The sequence below is a fragment of the Corella eumyota genome, chromosome 7 (assembly GCF_963082875.1).
Source record: "Corella eumyota chromosome 7, kaCorEumy4.1, whole genome shotgun sequence".
NCBI lineage: Eukaryota > Metazoa > Chordata > Ascidiacea > Phlebobranchia > Corellidae > Corella > Corella eumyota.
Window position 1 is genome coordinate 8,849,032 of NC_137496.1, and position 22,792 is coordinate 8,871,823.

The 22,792-nt window shown below is 27.9% G+C and overlaps 13 non-coding genes across 13 annotated transcripts; all 13 read right to left on the bottom strand.

Annotated features, from left to right (window-relative positions):
* Positions 1-633: 633 nt before the first annotated feature.
* On the bottom strand, positions 634-705 carry Trnat-ugu (transfer RNA threonine (anticodon UGU)). Its single transcript has one exon. It is a non-coding gene; the product is annotated as a tRNA-Thr (tRNA).
* A 587-nt stretch (positions 706-1,292) lies between these two features.
* On the bottom strand, positions 1,293-1,364 carry Trnag-ucc (transfer RNA glycine (anticodon UCC)). The gene has a single exon. It is a non-coding gene; the product is annotated as a tRNA-Gly (tRNA).
* Positions 1,365-3,945: 2,581 nt separating this feature from the next.
* On the bottom strand, positions 3,946-4,017 carry Trnag-ucc (transfer RNA glycine (anticodon UCC)). The gene has a single exon. It is a non-coding gene; the product is annotated as a tRNA-Gly (tRNA).
* A 1,150-nt stretch (positions 4,018-5,167) lies between these two features.
* On the bottom strand, positions 5,168-5,283 carry Trnal-caa (transfer RNA leucine (anticodon CAA)). The gene is made up of 2 exons: positions 5,246-5,283; positions 5,168-5,213 (listed from the first exon to the last, which is right to left on the bottom strand). It is a non-coding gene; the product is annotated as a tRNA-Leu (tRNA).
* A 655-nt stretch (positions 5,284-5,938) lies between these two features.
* On the bottom strand, positions 5,939-6,010 carry Trnat-ugu (transfer RNA threonine (anticodon UGU)). The gene has a single exon. It is a non-coding gene; the product is annotated as a tRNA-Thr (tRNA).
* A 590-nt stretch (positions 6,011-6,600) lies between these two features.
* Positions 6,601-6,672, bottom strand: Trnag-ucc (transfer RNA glycine (anticodon UCC)). Its single transcript has one exon. It is a non-coding gene; the product is annotated as a tRNA-Gly (tRNA).
* Positions 6,673-9,252: 2,580 nt separating this feature from the next.
* Positions 9,253-9,324, bottom strand: Trnag-ucc (transfer RNA glycine (anticodon UCC)). Its single transcript has one exon. It is a non-coding gene; the product is annotated as a tRNA-Gly (tRNA).
* A 1,875-nt stretch (positions 9,325-11,199) lies between these two features.
* On the bottom strand, positions 11,200-11,271 carry Trnat-ugu (transfer RNA threonine (anticodon UGU)). Its single transcript has one exon. It is a non-coding gene; the product is annotated as a tRNA-Thr (tRNA).
* Positions 11,272-11,861: 590 nt separating this feature from the next.
* On the bottom strand, positions 11,862-11,933 carry Trnag-ucc (transfer RNA glycine (anticodon UCC)). The gene has a single exon. It is a non-coding gene; the product is annotated as a tRNA-Gly (tRNA).
* A 2,580-nt stretch (positions 11,934-14,513) lies between these two features.
* Trnag-ucc (transfer RNA glycine (anticodon UCC)) lies at positions 14,514-14,585 on the bottom strand. Its single transcript has one exon. It is a non-coding gene; the product is annotated as a tRNA-Gly (tRNA).
* Positions 14,586-15,735: 1,150 nt separating this feature from the next.
* Positions 15,736-15,851, bottom strand: Trnaw-cca (transfer RNA tryptophan (anticodon CCA)). The gene is made up of 2 exons: positions 15,814-15,851; positions 15,736-15,781 (listed from the first exon to the last, which is right to left on the bottom strand). It is a non-coding gene; the product is annotated as a tRNA-Trp (tRNA).
* Positions 15,852-16,506: 655 nt separating this feature from the next.
* Positions 16,507-16,578, bottom strand: Trnat-ugu (transfer RNA threonine (anticodon UGU)). The gene has a single exon. It is a non-coding gene; the product is annotated as a tRNA-Thr (tRNA).
* A 3,237-nt stretch (positions 16,579-19,815) lies between these two features.
* Trnag-ucc (transfer RNA glycine (anticodon UCC)) lies at positions 19,816-19,887 on the bottom strand. Its single transcript has one exon. It is a non-coding gene; the product is annotated as a tRNA-Gly (tRNA).
* Between the last annotated feature and the right edge of the window lie 2,905 nt (positions 19,888-22,792).

A 22,792-nucleotide genomic window follows, 5' to 3' on the forward strand; every position in this document is an offset into this window, starting at 1 on the left:
TTAAATTAAAGATATCGTGTGGCGAAATTTCTAATTATAATTGCTATTATGGGTTAGTTGATACAAAACCTTAACTTACTTCCTCCTTAAAAAAACGCTAAGCTTACATTATGTAAATATTTATTTTTTAACTAACATTTGCACATCACAAAGGAAACATAATTTTTCTAGAATATATAGATATACCATAAAAACAAAGTTAAAGCACCATTATAAAAATATTTGCAAATATATTTCATTTAAAATTTACAAAAAATATTGCATTAAATGGGTATTTCCGTTCAACCAGGTGCTGCATTACGAAACTCAATAAACTAAAAATATCGTGTTGTGAAATTTCTAATTATAATTGCTATTATGGGATAGTTGATACAAAACTTTGACTTACTTTTTTCAAAAATAAACGCTTAATTTACATTATGTCAAAATTCATTTTTACTAACCAACATATGCACATCACAAGAGGAAAATAATTTTTGTAGAATATATAGATTTACCGAAAAAACAAATTTAAAGTTTCATTAAAAAGATTTACAAATATAAACCGCAAATTTTATTTATTTTTAAATCAGAAAAGGTAGAATACTTTTTAGAAAATAATAAATTTCTCAACAATAGTTTAAAAACATGAATAGGCGTTACTGGGGATCGAACCCAGGATCTCCTGTTTACAAGACAGGCGCTTTACCACTAAGTCATAACCCCTTTCTGCTTATTAACGTACTAAATTAATATCAAAGTAAAATGTAATAAGGAAAATCAAAATTTTTATTGTTTATATATTTTCGCTTATTCTCGTTTACTCTTTTATAGGTTAAAAGCTAAACAACTTATAAAAAATATAAATTTTATTTTTTTGCACTTTAAATGACTTAATTTATTCGTAATAAATAAAGCTCAAACTTTTGTTAGAGAGTCCCAAATTAAGTTAACTTATTCCCATTTTTGCAACCAATTTTATGTATTATGTTGGCTTATCTAGACATTGTTAATTATATAATTTATTATATTTTAACTATTTTCATTTTAAAGCACAAAATTTTGTTCTATAAGAAAATGTTGTCTTTAATTTTTTTTAATGTTTAATAACACATATTAAATTATTTTTTAATTGTTCACGTTTAATTAACGAATTTTGAAAAACAGAGTCGGGTAAAATTACCAGTCGAATAATGTGGGGTTATATACATTAAATTTTAGCTTTATTGCTACATAAGTTAAAAAAAATATTTAATATCAAACAATGTATATTTTATTATATAATTTTAACACTATTTTTGTATTAAAAATCTTGCGTCGACCGGGAGTCGAACCCGGAACTAGTGCTTGGAAGGCACCAATGCTAACCGTTACACCATCGACGCGTACAATAACAGTTATCTAATGAAGCTCTTTAATATGACATAGGATCAATAAAGATAATTCATGGCCTTATAAACTAATCAACTTACGCAAATTTGGAATTTCCATTTTAGCGCATTTAAAGAACGAACTTATTCGGATCCGATAATATTCAAAGTTTTGTTGGAAATTGCTACCATTTTAGAGTATGAATTAATATCATTTTTAAAATTTTTTTTATGTACGATATTGTCAGGAAAGGACAACGGTATACTTCTTTGACCTGCCTCAAATATATAACATTGCATTTATTGTGTTTCATTATGATCATAAAATAGTAGTTTAAATTCACAATTTATGAAGTAAAGAATTATAGATAAATATTGTAAAATATTCTGCCGCTTATGCGTTTACCTATTTTGTTAACTACTGATCTCGCACCAAATTCTGTATATCACAGATTTATTTACAAAATGATTATCAACACAATCGAGCAACCAAACACAACCATTTTTCAGGGTGTTCACTATGTACCCCCTTAAACAACTCATTTCTTACAGTTTAACTTACAAGTCACGTAATACAGCCCACAGCGGATAAAGTGGGCCCAAGTGACTAATGGGAGGAGGCAAGTGACTTAGGACAGATAACACGTTACAATAGACATGAAAATGGCAGATTTGTTATGATATTTCATTGATAAATGTTTGCTACGTTACATTTATTGTTTGCTATTGGCTAATGACTTTACCACTAATACATAATTTGGATTCAGATTTGACCTATATTGGTGAGAAGAATATTAGCAATAAATACTTATTTTATTAAATTAGTTAACTAGTACATACCTGTTACATAAATTTTTTTTTTTTAAATCGGACGAGGGAACTTATTTTTACCCTTTAACTTGGTTACTTTGGAAAGGTAAGTTACAGTCAAATTTGCAATTCGTAAAGCTGGTAATTCACTTATAATTAAATACTGGTTTCTTTATGACGGTTAGGTTTAAAATAAAAAGTTAAATTTTTTTTCGAATAAATTTAGTTACGTGTTATATCCGTGAACTTCTAAATAAACCTATCTTTATTTTTAACCTGACATTATGCCAACACTAGTGAAATTAAAAAGTTGTTTATTTAATTCAAAAATCGTGTTTTAATCATATAAAAATACTGTCAGAAGTGGGATTCGAACCCACGCCTCCATTCGGAGACCAGAACACCCATCGCCGCACAACGGCGAAGATTTTATCTTGAGTCTGGGGCCTTAGTCCACTCGGCCATCCTGACACATTTTGCATTACGAAACTCATTAAATTAAAGATATCGTGTGGCAAAATTTCTAATTATAATTGCTATTATGGGTTAGTTGATACAAAACCTTAACTTACTTCCTCCTTAAAAAAACGCTAAGCTTACATTATGTAAATATTTATTTTTTAACTAACATTTGCACATCACAAAGGAAACATAATTTTTCTAGAATATATAGATATACCATAAAAACAAAGTTAAAGCACCATTATAAAAATATTTGCAAATATATTTCATTTAAAATTTACAAAAAATATTGCATTAAATGGGTATTTCCGTTCAACCAGGTGCTGCATTACGAAACTCAATAAACTAAAAATATCGTGTTGTGAAATTTCTAATTATAATTGCTATTATAGGATAGTTGATACAAAACTTTGACTTACTTTTTTCAAAAATAAACGCTTAATTTACATTATGTCAAAATTCATTTTTACTAACCAACATATGCACATCACAAGAGGAAAATAATTTTTGTAGAATATATAGATTTACCGAAAAAACAAATTTAAAGTTTCATTAAAAAGATTTACCAATATAAACCCCAAATTTTATTTATTTTTAAATCAGAAAAGGTAGAAAACTTTTTAGAAAATAATAAATTTCTCAACAATAGTTTAAAAACATGAATAGGCGTTACTGGTGATAGAACACAGGATCTCCTGTTTACAAGACAGGCGCTTTACCACTAAGTCATAACGCCCTTTCTGCTTATTAACGTACTAAATTAATATCAAAGTAAAATGTAATAAGGAAAATCAAAATTTTTATTGTTTATATATTTTCGCTTATTCTCCTTTACTCTTTTATAGGTTAAAAGCTAAACAACTTATAAAAAATATAAATTTTATTTTTTTGCACTTTAAATGACTTAATTTATTCGTAATAAATAAAGCTCAAACTTTTGTTAGAGAGTCCCAAATTAAGTTAACTTATTCCCATTTTTGCAACCAATTTTATGTACTATGTTGGCTTATCTAGACATTGTTAGTTATATAATTTATTATATTTTAACTATTTTCATTTTAAAGCACAAAATTTTGTTCTATAAGAAAATGTTGTCTTTAATTTTTTTTAATGTTTAATAACACATATTAAATTATTTTTTAATTGTTCACGTTTAATTAACGAATTTTGAAAAACAGAGTCGGGTAAAATTACCAGTCGGATAATGTGGGGTTATATACATTAAATTTTAGCTTTATTGCTACATAAGTTAAAAAAAATATTTAATATCAAACAATGTATATTTTATTATATAATTTTAACACTATTTTTGTATTAAAAATCTTGCGTCGACCGGGAGTCGAACCCGGAACTAGTGCTTGGAAGGCACCAATGCTAACCGTTACACCATTGACGCGTACAATAACAGTTATCTAATGAAGCTCTTTAATATGACATAGGATCAATAAAGATAATTCATGGCCTTATAAACTAATCAACTTACGCAAATTTGGAATTTCCATTTTAGCGCATTTAAAGAACGAACTTATTCGGATCCGATAATATTCAAAGTTTTGTTGGAAATTGCTACCATTTTAGAGTATAAATTAATATCATTTTTAAAGTTTTTTTTATGTACGATATTGTCAGGAAAGGACAACGGTATACTTCTTTGACCTGCCTCAAATATATAACATTGCATTTATTGTGTTTCATTATGATCATAAAATAGTAGTTTAAATTCACAATTTATGAAGTAAAGAATTATAGATAAATATTGTAAAATATTCTGCCGCTTATGCGTTTACCTATTTTGTTAACTACTGATCTCGCACCAAATTCTGTATATCACAGATTTATTTACAAAATGATTATCAACACAATCGAGCAACCAAACACAACCATTTTTCAGGGTGTTCACTATGTACCTCCTTAAACAACTCATTTCTTACAGTTTAACTTACAAGTCACGTAATACAGCCCACAGCGGATAAAGTGGGCCCAAGTGACTAATGGGAGGGAGCAAGTGACTTAGGACAGATAACACGTTACAATAAACATGAAAATGGCAGATTTGTTATGGTATTCCATTGATAAATGTTTGCTACGTTACATTTATTGTTTGCTATTGGCTAATGACTTTACCACTAATACATAATTTGGATTCAGATTTGACCTATATTGGTGAGAAGAATATTAGCAATAAATACTTATTTTATTAAATTAGTTTACTAGTACATACCTGTTACATAAATTTTTTTTTTTTAAATCGGACGAGGGAACTTATTTTTACCCTTTAACTTGGTTACTTTGGAAAGGTAAGTTACAGTCAAATTTGCAATTCGTAAAGCTGGTAATTCACTTATAATTAAATACTGATTTCTTTATGACGGTTAAGTTTAAAATAAAAAGTTAAATTTTTTTTCGAATAAATTTAGTTACGTGTTATATCTGTGAACTTCTAAATAAACCTATCTTTATTTTTAACCTGACATTATGCCAACACTAGTGAAATTAAAAAGTTGTTTATTTAATTCAAAAATCGTGTTTTAATCATATAAAAATATTGTCAGAAGTGGGATTCGAACCCACGCCTCCATTCGGAGACCAGAACACCCATTGCCGTACAACGGCGAAGATTGTATCTTGAGTCTGGCGCCTTAGACCACTCGGCCATCCTGACACATTTTGCATTACGAAACTCATTAAATTAAAGATATCGTGTGGCGAAATTTCTAATTATAATTGCTATTATGGGTTAGTTGATACAAAACCTTAACTTACTTCCTCCTTAAAAAAACGCTAAGCTTACATTATGTAAATATTTATTTTTTAACTAACATTTGCACATCACAAAGGAAACATAATTTTTCTAGAATATATAGATATACCATAAAAACAAAGTTAAAGCACCATTATAAAAATATTTGCAAATATATTTCATTTAAAATTTACAAAAAATATTGCATTAAATGGGTATTTCCGTTCAACCAGGTGCTGCATTACGAAACTCAATAAACTAAAAATATCGTGTTGTGAAATTTCTAATTATAATTGCTATTATGGGATAGTTGATACAAAACTTTGACTTACTTTTTTCAAAAATAAACGCTTAATTTACATTATGTCAAAATTCATTTTTACTAACCAACATATGCACATCACAAGAGGAAAATAATTTTTGTAGAATATATAGATTTACCGAAAAAACAAATTTAAAGTTTCATTAAAAAGATTTACAAATATAAACCGCAAATTTTATTTATTTTTAAATCAGAAAAGGTAGAATACTTTTTAGAAAATAATAAATTTCTCAACAATAGTTTAAAAACATGAATAGGCGTTACTGGGGATCGAACCCAGGATCTCCTGTTTACAAGACAGGCGCTTTACCACTAAGCCATAACGCCCTTTCTGCTTATTAACGTACTAAATTAATATCAAAGTAAAATGTAATAAGGAAAATCAAAATTTTTATTGTTTATATATATTTTCGCTTATTCTCCTTTACTCTTTTATAGGTTAAAAGCTAAACAACTTATAAAAAATATAAATTTTATTTTTTTGCACTTTAAATGACTAAATTTATTCGTAATAAATAAAGCTCAAACTTTTGTTAGAGAGTCCCAAATTAAGTTAACTTATTCCCATTTTTGCAACCAATTTTATGTATTATGTTGGCTTATCTAGACATTGTTAATTATATAATTTATTATATTTTAACTATTTTCATTTTAAAGCACAAAATTTTGTTCTATAAGAAAATGTTGTCTTTAATTTTTTTTAATGTTTAATAACACATATTAAATTATTTTTTAATTGTTCACGTTTAATTAACGAATTTTGAAAAACAGAGTCGGGTAAAATTACCAGTCGAATAATGTGGGGTTATATACATTAAATTTTAGCTTTATTGCTACATAAGTTAAAAAAAATATTTAATATCAAACAATGTATATTTTATTATATAATTTTAACACTATTTTTGTATTAAAAATCTTGCGTCGACCGGGAGTCGAACCCGGAACTAGTGCTTGGAAGGCACCAATGCTAACCGTTACACCATCGACGCGTACAATAACAGTTATCTAATGAAGCTCTTTAATATGACATAGGATCAATAAAGATAATTCATGGCCTTATAAACTAATCAACTTACGCAAATTTGGAATTTCCATTTTAGCGCATTTAAAGAACGAACTTATTCGGATCCGATAATATTCAAAGTTTTGTTGGAAATTGCTACCATTTTAGAGTATGAATTAATATCATTTTTAAAATTTTTTTTATGTACGATATTGTCAGGAAAGGACAACGGTATACTTCTTTGACCTGCCTCAAATATATAACATTGCATTTATTGTGTTTCATTATGATCATAAAATAGTAGTTTAAATTCACAATTTATGAAGTAAAGAATTATAGATAAATATTGTAAAATATTCTGCCGCTTATGCGTTTACCTATTTTGTTAACTACTGATCTCGCACCAAATTCTGTATATCACAGATTTATTTACAAAATGATTATCAACACAATCGAGCAACCAAACACAACCATTTTTCAGGGTGTTCACTATGTACCCCCTTAAACAACTCATTTCTTACAGTTTAACTTACAAGTCACGTAATACAGCCCACAGCGGATAAAGTGGGCCCAAGTGACTAATGGGAGGGGGCAAGTGACTTAGGACAGATAACACGTTACAATAGACATGAAAATGGCAGATTTGTTATGATATTTCATTGATAAATGTTTGCTACGTTACATTTATTGTTTGCTATTGGCTAATGACTTTACCACTAATACATAATTTGGATTCAGATTTGACCTATATTGGTGAGAAGAATATTAGCAATAAATACTTATTTTATTAAATTAGTTAACTAGTACATACCTGTTACATAATTTTTTTTTTTTAAATCGGACGAGGGAACTTATTTTTACCCTTTAACTTGGTTACTTTGGAAAGGTAAGTTACAGTCAAATTTGCAATTCGTAAAGCTGGTAATTCACTTATAATTAAATACTGGTTTCTTTATGACGGTTAAGTTTAAAATAAAAAGTTAAATTTTTTTTCGAATAAATTTAGTTACGTGTTATATCCGTGAACTTCTAAATAAACCTATCTTTATTTTTAACCTGACATTATGCCAACACTAGTGAAATTAAAAAGTTGTTTATTTAATTCAAAAATCGTGTTTTAATCATATAAAAATACTGTCAGAAGTGGGATTCGAACCCACGCCTCCATTCGGAGACCAGAACACCCATCGCCGCACAACGGCGAAGATTTTATCTTGAGTCTGGGGCCTTAGTCCACTCGGCTATCCTGACACATTTTGCATTACGAAACTCATTAAATTAAAGATATCGTGTGGCAAAATTTCTAATTATAATTGCTATTATGGGTTAGTTGATACAAAACCTTAACTTACTTCCTCCTTAAAAAAACGCTAAGCTTACATTATGTAAATATTTATTTTTTAACTAACATTTGCACATCACAAAGGAAACATAATTTTTCTAGAATATATAGATATACCATAAAAACAAAGTTAAAGCACCATTATAAAAATATTTGCAAATATATTTCATTTAAAATTTACAAAAAATATTGCATTAAATGGGTATTTCCGTTCAACCAGGTGCTGCATTACGAAACTCAATAAACTAAAAATATCGTGTTGTGAAATTTCTAATTATAATTGCTATTATAGGATAGTTGATACAAAACTTTGACTTACTTTTTTCAAAAATAAACGCTTAATTTACATTATGTCAAAATTCATTTTTACTAACCAACATATGCACATCACAAGAGGAAAATAATTTTTGTAGAATATATAGATTTACCGAAAAAACAAATTTAAAGTTTCATTAAAAAGATTTACCAATATAAACCCCAAATTTTATTTATTTTTAAATCAGAAAAGGTAGAAAACTTTTTAGAAAATAATAAATTTCTCAACAATAGTTTAAAAACATGAATAGGCGTTACTGGTGATAGAACACAGGATCTCCTGTTTACAAGACAGGCGCTTTACCACTAAGTCATAACGCCCTTTCTGCTTATTAACGTACTAAATTAATATCAAAGTAAAATGTAATAAGGAAAATCAAAATTTTTATTGTTTATATATTTTCGCTTATTCTCCTTTACTCTTTTATAGGTTAAAAGCTAAACAACTTATAAAAAATATAAATTTTATTTTTTTGCACTTTAAATGACTTAATTTATTCGTAATAAATAAAGCTCAAACTTTTGTTAGAGAGTCCCAAATTAAGTTAACTTATTCCCATTTTTGCAACCAATTTTATGTACTATGTTGGCTTATCTAGACATTGTTAGTTATATAATTTATTATATTTTAACTATTTTCATTTTAAAGCACAAAATTTTGTTCTATAAGAAAATGTTGTCTTTAATTTTTTTTAATGTTTAATAACACATATTAAATTATTTTTTAATTGTTCACGTTTAATTAACGAATTTTGAAAAACAGAGTCGGGTAAAATTACCAGTCGGATAATGTGGGGTTATATACATTAAATTTTAGCTTTATTGCTACATAAGTTAAAAAAAATATTTAATATCAAACAATGTATATTTTATTATATAATTTTAACACTATTTTTGTATTAAAAATCTTGCGTCGACCGGGAGTCGAACCCGGAACTAGTGCTTGGAAGGCACCAATGCTAACCGTTACACCATTGACGCGTACAATAACAGTTGTCTAATGAAGCTCTTTAATATGACATAAGATCAATAAAGATAATTCATGGCCTTATAAACTAATCAACTTACGCAAATTTGGAATTTCCATTTTAGCGCATTTAAAGAACGAACTTATTCGGATCCGATAATATTCAAAGTTTTGTTGGAAATTGCTACCATTTTAGAGTATAAATTAATATCATTTTTAAAGTTTTTTTTATGTACGATATTGTCAGGAAAGGACAACGGTATACTTCTTTGACCTGCCTCAAATATATAACATTGCATTTATTGTGTTTCATTATGATCATAAAATAGTAGTTTAAATTCACAATTTATGAAGTAAAGAATTATAGATAAATATTGTAAAATATTCTGCCGCTTATGCGTTTACCTATTTTGTTAACTACTGATCTCGCACCAAATTCTGTATATCACAGATTTATTTACAAAATGATTATCAACACAATCGAGCAACCAAACACAACCATTTTTCAGGGTGTTCACTATGTACCTCCTTAAACAACTCATTTTTTACAGTTTAACTTACAAGTCACGTAATACAGCCCACAGCGGATAAAGTGGGCCCAAGTGACTAATGGGAGGGGACAAGTGACTTAGGACAGATAACACGTTACAATAAACATGAAAATGGCAGATTTGTTATGATATTTCATTGATAAATGTTTGCTACGTTACATTTATTGTTTGCTATTGGCTAATGACTTTACCACTAATACATAATTTGGATTCAGATTTGACCTATATTGGTGAGAAGAATATTAGCAATAAATACTTATTTTATTAAATTAGTTAACTAGTACATACCTGTTACATAAATTTTTTTTTTTTAAATCGGACGAGGGAACTTATTTTTACCCTTTAACTTGGTTACTTTGGAAAGGTAAGTTACAGTCAAATTTGCAATTCGTAAAGCTGGTAATTCACTTATAATTAAATACTGGTTTCTTTATGACGGTTAGGTTTAAAATAAAAAGTTAAATTTTTTTTCGAATAAATTTAGTTACGTGTTATATCCGTGAACTTCTAAATAAACCTATCTTTATTTTTAACCTGACATTATGCCAACACTAGTGAAATTAAAATGTTGTTTATTTAATTCAAAAATCGTGTTTTAATCATATAAAAAGAACACCCATCGCCGCACAACGGCGAAGATTTTATCTGGAGTCTGGCGCCTTAGTCCACTCGGCTATCCTGACACATTTTGCATTACGAAACTCATTAAATTAAAGATATCGTGTGGCGAAATTTCTAATTATAATTGCTATTATGGGTTAGTTGATACAAAACCTTAACTTACTTCCTCCTTAAAAAAACGCTAAGCTTACATTATGTAAATATTTATTTTTGAACTAACATTTGCACATCACAAAGGAAACATAATTTTTCTAGAATATATAGATATACCATAAAAACAAAGTTAAAGCACCATTATAAAAATATTTGCAAATATATTTCATTTAAAATTTACAAAAAATATTGCATTAAATGGGTATTTCCGTTCAACCAGGTGCTGCATTACGAAACTCAATAAACTAAAAATATCGTGTTGTGAAATTTCTAATTATAATTGCTATTATGGGATAGTTGATACAAAACTTTGACTTACTTTTTTCAAAAATAAACGCTTAATTTACATTATGTCAAAATTCATTTTTACTAACCAACATATGCACATCACAAGAGGAAAATAATTTTTGTAGAATATATAGATTTACCGAAAAAACAAATTTAAAGTTTCATTAAAAAGATTTACAAATATAAACCGCAAATTTTATTTATTTTTAAATCAGAAAAGGTAGAATACTTTTTAGAAAATAATAAATTTCTCAACAATAGTTTAAAAACATGAATAGGCGTTACTGGGGATCGAACCCAGGATCTCCTGTTTACAAGACAGGCGCTTTACCACTAAGCCATAACGCCCTTTCTGCTTATTAACGTACTAAATTAATATCAAAGTAAAATGTAATAAGGAAAATCAAAATTTTTATTGTTTATATATATTTTCGCTTATTCTCCTTTACTCTTTTATAGGTTAAAAGCTAAACAACTTATAAAAAATATAAATTTTATTTTTTTGCACTTTAAATGACTAAATTTATTCGTAATAAATAAAGCTCAAACTTTTGTTAGAGAGTCCCAAATTAAGTTAACTTATTCCCATTTTTGCAACCAATTTTATGTATTATGTTGGTTTATCTAGACATTGTTAATTATATAATTTATTATATTTTAACTATTTTCATTTTAAAGCACAAAATTTTGTTCTATAAGAAAATGTTGTCTTTAATTTTTTTTAATGTTTAATAACACATATTAAATTATTTTTTAATTGTTCACGTTTAATTAACGAATTTTGAAAAACAGAGTCGGGTAAAATTACCAGTCGAATAATGTGGGGTTATATACATTAAATTTTAGCTTTATTGCTACATAAGTTAAAAAAAATATTTAATATCAAACAATGTATATTTTATTATATAATTTTAACACTATTTTTGTATTAAAAATCTTGCGTCGACCGGGAGTCGAACCCGGAACTAGTGCTTGGAAGGCACCAATGCTAACCGTTACACCATCGACGCGTACAATAACAGTTATCTAATGAAGCTCTTTAATATGACATAGGATCAATAAAGATAATTCATGGCCTTATAAACTAATCAACTTACGCAAATTTGGAATTTCCATTTTAGCGCATTTAAAGAACGAACTTATTCGGATCCGATAATATTCAAAGTTTTGTTGGAAATTGCTACCATTTTAGAGTATGAATTAATATCATTTTTAAAATTTTTTTTATGTACGATATTGTCAGGAAAGGACAACGGTATACTTCTTTGACCTGCCTCAAATATATAACATTGCATTTATTGTGTTTCATTATGATCATAAAATAGTAGTTTAAATTCACAATTTATGAAGTAAAGAATTATAGATAAATATTGTAAAATATTCTGCCGCTTATGCGTTTACCTATTTTGTTAACTACTGATCTCGCACCAAATTCTGTATATCACAGATTTATTTACAAAATGATTATCAACACAATCGAGCAACCAAACACAACCATTTTTCAGGGTGTTCACTATGTACCCCCTTAAACAACTCATTTCTTACAGTTTAACTTACAAGTCACGTAATACAGCCCACAGCGGATAAAGTGGGCCCAAGTGACTAATGGGAGGGGGCAAGTGACTTAGGACAGATAACACGTTACAATAGACATGAAAATGGCAGATTTGTTATGATATTTCATTGATAAATGTTTGCTACGTTACATTTATTGTTTGCTATTGGCTAATGACTTTACCACTAATACATAATTTGGATTCAGATTTGACCTATATTGGTGAGAAGAATATTAGCAATAAATACTTATTTTATTAAATTAGTTAACTAGTACATACCTGTTACATAATTTTTTTTTTTTAAATCGGACGAGGGAACTTATTTTTACCCTTTAACTTGGTTACTTTGGAAAGGTAAGTTACAGTCAAATTTGCAATTCGTAAAGCTGGTAATTCACTTATAATTAAATACTGGTTTCTTTATGACGGTTAAGTTTAAAATAAAAAGTTAAATTTTTTTTCGAATAAATTTAGTTACGTGTTATATCCGTGAACTTCTAAATAAACCTATCTTTATTTTTAACCTGACATTATGCCAACACTAGTGAAATTAAAAAGTTGTTTATTTAATTCAAAAATCGTGTTTTAATCATATAAAAATACTGTCAGAAGTGGGATTCGAACCCACGCCTCCATTCGGAGACCAGAACACCCATCGCCGCACAACGGCGAAGATTTTATCTTGAGTCTGGGGCCTTAGTCCACTCGGCTATCCTGACACATTTTGCATTACGAAACTCATTAAATTAAAGATATCGTGTGGCAAAATTTCTAATTATAATTGCTATTATGGGTTAGTTGATACAAAACCTTAACTTACTTCCTCCTTAAAAAAACGCTAAGCTTACATTATGTAAATATTTATTTTTTAACTAACATTTGCACATCACAAAGGAAACATAATTTTTCTAGAATATATAGATATACCATAAAAACAAAGTTAAAGCACCATTATAAAAATATTTGCAAATATATTTCATTTAAAATTTACAAAAAATATTGCATTAAATGGGTATTTCCGTTCAACCAGGTGCTGCATTACGAAACTCAATAAACTAAAAATATCGTGTTGTGAAATTTCTAATTATAATTGCTATTATAGGATAGTTGATACAAAACTTTGACTTACTTTTTTCAAAAATAAACGCTTAATTTACATTATGTCAAAATTCATTTTTACTAACCAACATATGCACATCACAAGAGGAAAATAATTTTTGTAGAATATATAGATTTACCGAAAAAACAAATTTAAAGTTTCATTAAAAAGATTTACCAATATAAACCCCAAATTTTATTTATTTTTAAATCAGAAAAGGTAGAAAACTTTTTAGAAAATAATAAATTTCTCAACAATAGTTTAAAAACATGAATAGGCGTTACTGGTGATAGAACACAGGATCTCCTGTTTACAAGACAGGCGCTTTACCACTAAGTCATAACGCCCTTTCTGCTTATTAACGTACTAAATTAATATCAAAGTAAAATGTAATAAGGAAAATCAAAATTTTTATTGTTTATATATTTTCGCTTATTCTCCTTTACTCTTTTATAGGTTAAAAGCTAAACAACTTATAAAAAATATAAATTTTATTTTTTTGCACTTTAAATGACTTAATTTATTCGTAATAAATAAAGCTCAAACTTTTGTTAGAGAGTCCCAAATTAAGTTAACTTATTCCCATTTTTGCAACCAATTTTATGTACTATGTTGGCTTATCTAGACATTGTTAGTTATATAATTTATTATATTTTAACTATTTTCATTTTAAAGCACAAAATTTTGTTCTATAAGAAAATGTTGTCTTTAATTTTTTTTAATGTTTAATAACACATATTAAATTATTTTTTAATTGTTCACGTTTAATTAACGAATTTTGAAAAACAGAGTCGGGTAAAATTACCAGTCGGATAATGTGGGGTTATATACATTAAATTTTAGCTTTATTGCTACATAAGTTAAAAAAAATATTTAATATCAAACAATGTATATTTTATTATATAATTTTAACACTATTTTGGTATTAAAAATCTTGCGTCGACCGGGAGTCGAACCCGGAACTAGTGCTTGGAAGGCACCAATGCTAACCGTTACACCATTGACGCGTACAATAACAGTTGTCTAATGAAGCTCTTTAATATGACATAAGATCAATAAAGATAATTCATGGCCTTATAAACTAATCAACTTACGCAAATTTGGAATTTCCATTTTAGCGCATTTAAAGAACGAACTTATTCGGATCCGATAATATTCAAAGTTTTGTTGGAAATTGCTACCATTTTAGAGTATAAATTAATATCATTTTTAAAGTTTTTTTTATGTACGATATTGTCAGGAAAGGACAACGGTATACTTCTTTGACCTGCCTCAAATATATAACATTGCATTTATTGTGTTTCATTATGATCATAAAATAGTAGTTTAAATTCACAATTTATGAAGTAAAGAATTATAGATAAATATTGTAAAATATTCTGCCGCTTATGCGTTTACCTATTTTGTTAACTACTGATCTCGCACCAAATTCTGTATATCACAGATTTATTTACAAAATGATTATCAACACAATCGAGCAACCAAACACAACCATTTTTCAGGGTGTTCACTATGTACCTCCTTAAACAACTCATTTTTTACAGTTTAACTTACAAGTCACGTAATACAGCCCACAGCGGATAAAGTGGGCCCAAGTGACTAATGGGAGGGGACAAGTGACTTAGGACAGATAACACGTTACAATAAACATGAAAATGGCAGATTTGTTATGATATTTCATTGATAAATGTTTGCTACGTTACATTTATTGTTTGCTATTGGCTAATGACTTTACCACTAATACATAATTTGGATTCAGATTTGACCTATATTGGTGAGAAGAATATTAGCAATAAATACTTATTTTATTAAATTAGTTAACTAGTACATACCTGTTACATAAATTTTTTTTTTTTAAATCGGACGAGGGAACTTATTTTTACCCTTTAACTTGGTTACTTTGGAAAGGTAAGTTACAGTCAAATTTGCAATTCGTAAAGCTGGTAATTCACTTATAATTAAATACTGGTTTCTTTATGACGGTTAGGTTTAAAATAAAAAGTTAAATTTTTTTTCGAATAAATTTAGTTACGTGTTATATCCGTGAACTTCTAAATAAACCTATCTTTATTTTTAACCTGACATTATGCCAACACTAGTGAAATTAAAATGTTGTTTATTTAATTCAAAAATCGTGTTTTAATCATATAAAAATACTGTCAGAAGTGGGATTCGAACCCACGCCTCCATTCGGAGACCAGAACACCCATCGCCGCACAACGGCGAAGATTTTATCTGGAGTCTGGCGCCTTAGTCCACTCGGCTATCCTGACACATTTTGCATTACGAAACTCATTAAATTAAAGATATCGTGTGGCGAAATTTCTAATTATAATTGCTATTATGGGTTAGTTGATACAAAACCTTAACTTACTTCCTCCTTAAAAAAACGCTAAGCTTACATTATGTAAATATTTATTTTTGAACTAACATTTGCACATCACAAAGGAAACATAATTTTTCTAGAATATATAGATATACCATAAAAACAAAGTTAAAGCACCATTATAAAAATATTTGCAAATATATTTCATTTAAAATTTACAAAAAATATTGCATTAAATGGGTATTTCCGTTCAACCAGGTGCTGCATTACGAAACTCAATAAACTAAAAATATCGTGTTGTGAAATTTCTAATTATAATTGCTATTATGGGATAGTTGATACAAAACTTTGACTTACTTTTTTCAAAAATAAACGCTTAATTTACATTATGTCAAAATTCATTTTTACTAACCAACATATGCACATCACAAGAGGAAAATTATTTTTGTAGAATATATAGATTTACCGAAAAAACAAATTTAAAGTTTCATTAAAAAGATTTACAAATATAAACCCCAAATTTTATTTATTTTTAAATCAGAAAAGGTAGAAAACTTTTTAGAAAATAATAAATTTCTCACCAATAGTTTAAAAACATGAATAGGCGTTACTGGGGATCGAACCCAGGATCTCCTGTTTACAAGACAGGCGCTTTACCACTAAGTCATAACACCCTTTCTGCTTATTAACGTACTAAATTAATATCAAAGTAAAATGTAATAAGGAAAATCAAAATTTTTATTGTTTATATATTTTCGCTTATTCTCGTTTACTCTTTTATAGGTTAAAAGCTAAACAACTTATAAAAAATATAAATTTTATTTTTTTGCACTTTAAATTACTTAACTTTTTCGTAATAAATAAAACTCAAACTTTTGTTAGAGAGTCCCAAATTAAGTTCACTTATTCCCATTTTTGCAACCAATTTTATGTATTATGTTAGCTTATCTGGACATTGTTAATTATATAATTTATTATATTTTAACTATTTTCATTTTAAAGCACAAAATTTTATTTTAAAAGAAAATGTTGTCTTTAATTTTTTTTAATGTTTAATAACACATTAAATTATTTTTTAATTGTTCACGTTTAATTAACGAATTTTGAAAAACAGAGTCGGGTAAAATTACCAGTCGGATAATGTGGGGTAGTATACATTAAATTTTAGCTTTATTGCTACATAAGTTAAAAAAATTATTTAATATCAAACTATGTATATTTTATTATATAATTTTAACACTATTTTTGTATTAAAAATCATGCGTCGACCGGTAGTCGAACCCGGAACTAGTGCTTGGAAGGCACCAATGCTAACCGTTACACCATCGACGCGTACAAAAACAGTTATTTAATGAAGCTCTTTAATATGACATAGGATCAATAAAGATAATTCATGGCCTTATAAACTAATCAACTTACGCAAATTTGGAATTTCCATTTTAGCGCATTTAAAGAACGAACTTATTCGGATTCGATAATGTTCAAAGTTTTGTTGGAAATTGCTACCATTTTAGAGTATAAATTAATATCATTTTTAAAGTTTTTTTTATGTACGATACTGTCAGGAAAGGACAACGGTATACTTCTTTGACCTGCCTCAAAAATATAACATTGCATTTATTGTGTTTCATTATGTTCATAAAATAGTAGTTTAAATTCACAATTTATGAAGTAAAGAATTTTAGATAAATATTGTAAAATATTCTGCCGCTTATGCGTTTACCTATTTTGTTAACTACTGATCTCGCACCAAATTCTGTATATCACAGATTTATTTACAAGATGATTATCAACACAATCGAGCAACCAAACACAACCATTTTTCAGGCTGTTCACTATGTACCTCCTTAAACAACTCATTTCTTACAGTTTAACTTACAAGTCACGTAATACAGCCCACAGCGGATAAAGTGGGCCCAAGTGACTAATGGGATGGGGCAAGTGACTTAGGACAGATAACACGTTACAATAAACATGAAAATGGCAGATTTGTTATGGTATTCCATTGATAAATGTTTGCTACGTTACATTTATTGTTTGGTATTGGCTAATTACTTTACCACTAATACATAATTTGGATTCAGACTTGACCTATATTGGTAAGAAGAATATTAGCAATAAATACTTATTTTATTAAATTAGTTAACTAGTACATACCTGTTACATAAAAGTTTTTTTAAATAATCGGACGGGGGAACTTATTTTTACCCTTTAACTTGGTTACTTTGAAAAGGTAAGTTACAGTTAAATTTGCAATTCGTAAAGCTGGTAATTCACTTATAATTAAATACTGGTTTCTTTATGACGGTTAAGTTTAAAATAAAAAGTAAAATTTTTTTTGAATAAATTTAGTTACGTGTTATATCCGTGAACTTCTGAATAAACCTATCTTTATTTTTAACCTGACGTTATGCCAACACTAGTGAAATTAAAAAGTTGTTTATTTAATTCAAAAATCGTGTTTTAATCATATAAAAATATTGTCAGAAGTGGGATTCGAACCAACGCCTCCATTCGGAGACCAGAACACCCATCGCCGCACAACGGCGAAGATTTTATCTTGAGTCTGGCGCCTTAGACCACTCGGCCATCCTGACACATTTTGCATTACGAAACTCATTAAATTGAAGATATCGTGTGGCGAAATTTCTAATTATAATTGGTATTATGGGTTAGTTGATACAAAACCTTAACTTACTTCCTCCTTAAAAAAACGCTAAGCTTACATTATGTAAAAATTTATTTTTTAACTAACATTTGCACATCACAAAGGAAACATAATTTTACTAGAATATATAGATATACCATAAAAAACAAAGTTAAAGCACCATTATAAAAATATTTGCAAATATATTTTATTTAAAATTTACAAAAAATATTGCATTAAATGGGTATTTCCGTTCAACCAGGTGCTGCATTACGAAACTCAATAAACTAAAAATATCGTGTTGTGAAATTTCTAATTATAATTGCTATTATGGGATAGTTGATACAAAACTTTGACATACTTTTTTCAAAAGTAAACGCTTAATTTACATTATGTCAAAATTCATTTTTACTAACCAACATATGCACATCACAAGAGAAAAATAATTTTTTTAGAATATATAGATTTACCGAGAAAACAAATTTAAAGTTTCATTAAAAAGATTTGCAAATATAAACCGCAAATTTTATTTATTTTTAAATCAGAAAAGGTAGAATACTTTTTAGAAATTAATAAATTTCACAACAATAGTTTAAAAACATGAATGGGCGTTACTGGTGATCGAACCCAGGATCTCCTTTTTACAATACAGGCGCTTTACCACTAAGCCATAACGCCCTTTCTGCTTATTAACGTACTAAATTAATATCAAAGTAAAATAATAAGGAAAATCAAAATTTTTATTGTTTATATATTTTTGCTTATTCTCGTTTACTCTTTTATAGGTTAAAAGCTAAACAACTTATAAAAAATATAAATTTTATTTTTTTGCACTTTAAATGACTTAAATTATTCGTAATAAATAAAGCTCAAACTTTTGTTAGAGAGTCCCAAATTAAGTTAACTTATTCCCATTTTTGCAACCAATTTTATGTACTATGTTGGCTTATCTAGACATTGTTAGTTATATAATTTATTATATTTTAACTATTTTCATTTTAAAGCACAAAATTTTGTTCTATAAGAAAATGTTGCCTTTAATTTTTTTTAATGTTTATTAACACATATTAAATTATTTTTTAATTGTTCACGTTTAATTAACGAATTTTGAAAAACAGAGTCGGGTAAAATTACCAGTCGGATAATGTGGGGTTATATACATTAAATTTTAGCTTTATTGCTACATAAGTTAAAAAAAATATTTAATATCAAACAATGTATATTTTATTATATAATTTTAACACTATTTTTGTATTAAAAATCTTGCGTCGACCGGGAGTCGAACCCGGAACTAGTGCTTGGAAGGCACCAATGCTAACCATTACACCATCGACGCGTACAAAAATAGTTATTTAATGAAGCTCTTTAATATGACATAGGATCAATAAACATAATTCATGGCCTTATAAACTAATCAACTTACGCAAATTTGGAATTTCCATTTTAGCGCATTTAAAGAACGAACTTATTCGGATTCGATAATGTTCAAAGTTTTGTTGGAAATTGCTACCATTTTAGAGTATAAATTAATATCATTTTTAAAGTTTTTTTTATGTACGATACTGTCAGGAAAGGACAACGGTATACTTCTTTGACCTGCCTCAAAAATATAACATTGCATTTATTGTGTTTCATTATGTTCATAAAATAGTAGTTTAAATTCACAATTTATGAAGTAAAGAATTTTAGATAAATATTGTAAAATATTCTGCCGCTTATGCGTTTACCTATTTTGTTAACTACTGATCTCGCACCAAATTCTGTATATCACAGATTTATTTACAAGATGATTATCAACACAATCGAGCAACCAAACACAACCATTTTTCAGGCTGTTCACTATGTACCTCCTTAAACAACTCATTTCTTACAGTTTAACTTACAAGTCACGTAATACAGCCCACAGCGGATAAAGTGGGCCCAAGTGACTAATGGGATGGGGCAAGTGACTTAGGACAGATAACACGTTACAATAAACATGAAAATGGCAGATTTGTTATGGTATTCCATTGATAAATGTTTGCTACGTTACATTTATTGTTTGGTATTGGCTAATTACTTTACCACTAATACATAATTTGGATTCAGACTTGACCTATATTGGTAAGAAGAATATTAGCAATAAATACTTATTTTATTAAATTAGTTAACTAGTACATACCTGTTACATAAAAGTTTTTTTAAATAATCGGACGGGGGAACTTATTTTTACCCTTTAACTTGGTTACTTTGAAAAGGTAAGTTACAGTTAAATTTGCAATTCGTAAAGCTGGTAATTCACTTATAATTAAATACTGGTTTCTTTATGACGGTTAAGTTTAAAATAAAAAGTAAAATTTTTTTTGAATAAATTTAGTTACGTGTTATATCCGTGAACTTCTGAATAAACCTTTCTTTATTTTTAACCTGACGTTATGCCAACACTAGTGAAATTAAAAAGTTGTTTATTTAATTCAAAAATCGTGTTTTAATCATATAAAAATATTGTCAGAAGTGGGATTCGAACCCACGCCTCCATTCGGAGACCAGAACACCCATCGCCGCACAACGGCGAAGATTTTATCTTGAGTCTGGCGCCTTAGACCACTCGGTCATCCTGACACATTTTGCATTACGAAACTCATTAAATTGAAGATATCGTGTGGCGAAATTTCTAATTATAATTGGTATTATGGGTTAGTTGATACAAAACCTTAACTTACTTCCTCCTTAAAAAAACGCTAAGCTTACATTATGTAAAAATTTATTTTTTAACTAACATTTGCACATCACAAAGGAAACATAATTTTACTAGAATATATAGATATACCATAAAAAACAAAGTTAAAGCACCATTATAAAAATATTTGCAAATATATTTTATTTAAAATTTACAAAAAATATTGCATTAAATGGGTATTTCCGTTCAACCAGGTGCTGCATTACGAAACTCAATAAACTAAAAATATCGTGTTGTGAAATTTCTAATTATAATTGCTATTATGGGATAGTTGATACAAAACTTTGACATACTTTTTTCAAAAATAAACGCTTAATTTACATTATGTCAAAATTCATTTTTACTAACCAACATATGCACATCACAAGAGAAAAATAATTTTTTTAGAATATATAGATTTACCGAGAAAACAAATTTAAAGTTTCATTAAAAAGATTTGCAAATATAAACCGCAAATTTTATTTATTTTTAAATCAGAAAAGGTAGAATACTTTTTAGAAATTAATAAATTTCACAACAATAGTTTAAAAACATGAATGGGCGTTACTGGTGATCGAACCCAGGATCTCCTTTTTACAATACAGGCGCTTTACCACTAAGCCATAACGCCCTTTCTGCTTATTAACGTACTAAATTAATATCAAAGTAAAATAATAAGAAAAATTGTAGCGGTCTCGGTCGACCCAATCGGAAGGTTTTATTTTTAAGATACTGACAGTTAATTGTTTTTCTTAACTAGCTAATTGCTCGTCTGCTGGTTAGGAATTCTTAAATTAACCACGCAGGTGAATTCACTGTATAATTATATTATACGGCAATTTCTTATAAAGTCGAATTCAAATTTTCATTAACGGTAAATCAAAAACGTAAAATTCCAAAATCCAAAATACAACTACTTTGTAGAAAGGCATAAGATAACTCGTTTGAAAAAGAATAACAAAGAATCGAATTCCATGTCAAAAGCAAACCACAGATTTTAAAAACAAGTTTAAGATTAAAAGACATATCAAAATAGGAGTTAATATAAGGTTTTGATGAAATCAAGAAACGATAACAAAAATAATTCCCACCAAATGTGAAATAGTTAAATTTAATTGTTATTAATGTGAATAAAAGGTTAGCTTATGCACAATAAGCTACATCATCCCAGCTAAAGGAGAGCCCGGGGTAACAAAAATGAAAAAAAAATACACACGATATAAGCATAAAGAAAAATACAATCTACTAATTATTTTTTAAAAGTGAAGAAAAATATACAGTGTCATATTTTTTATTTGATTTTTAACATTTTTATTTAATTTTTTTGGTAGTAGAAAACATTACAATAGCAATAACACATACGAATACGAGCGACACAATATAATACGAAGTAAAGCTTAAGCGGTAATGGCAAAAAATATAATGTTCCTTACATACTCTTAGATAATTTTAAGCGAATTACCTGATCCCTAACATGTTTTGCCCCCCTTTCTGACCGCTCGCGCCTATGGTGTTTGCGGTGTTGAGTGTTAAGATTGGGGTT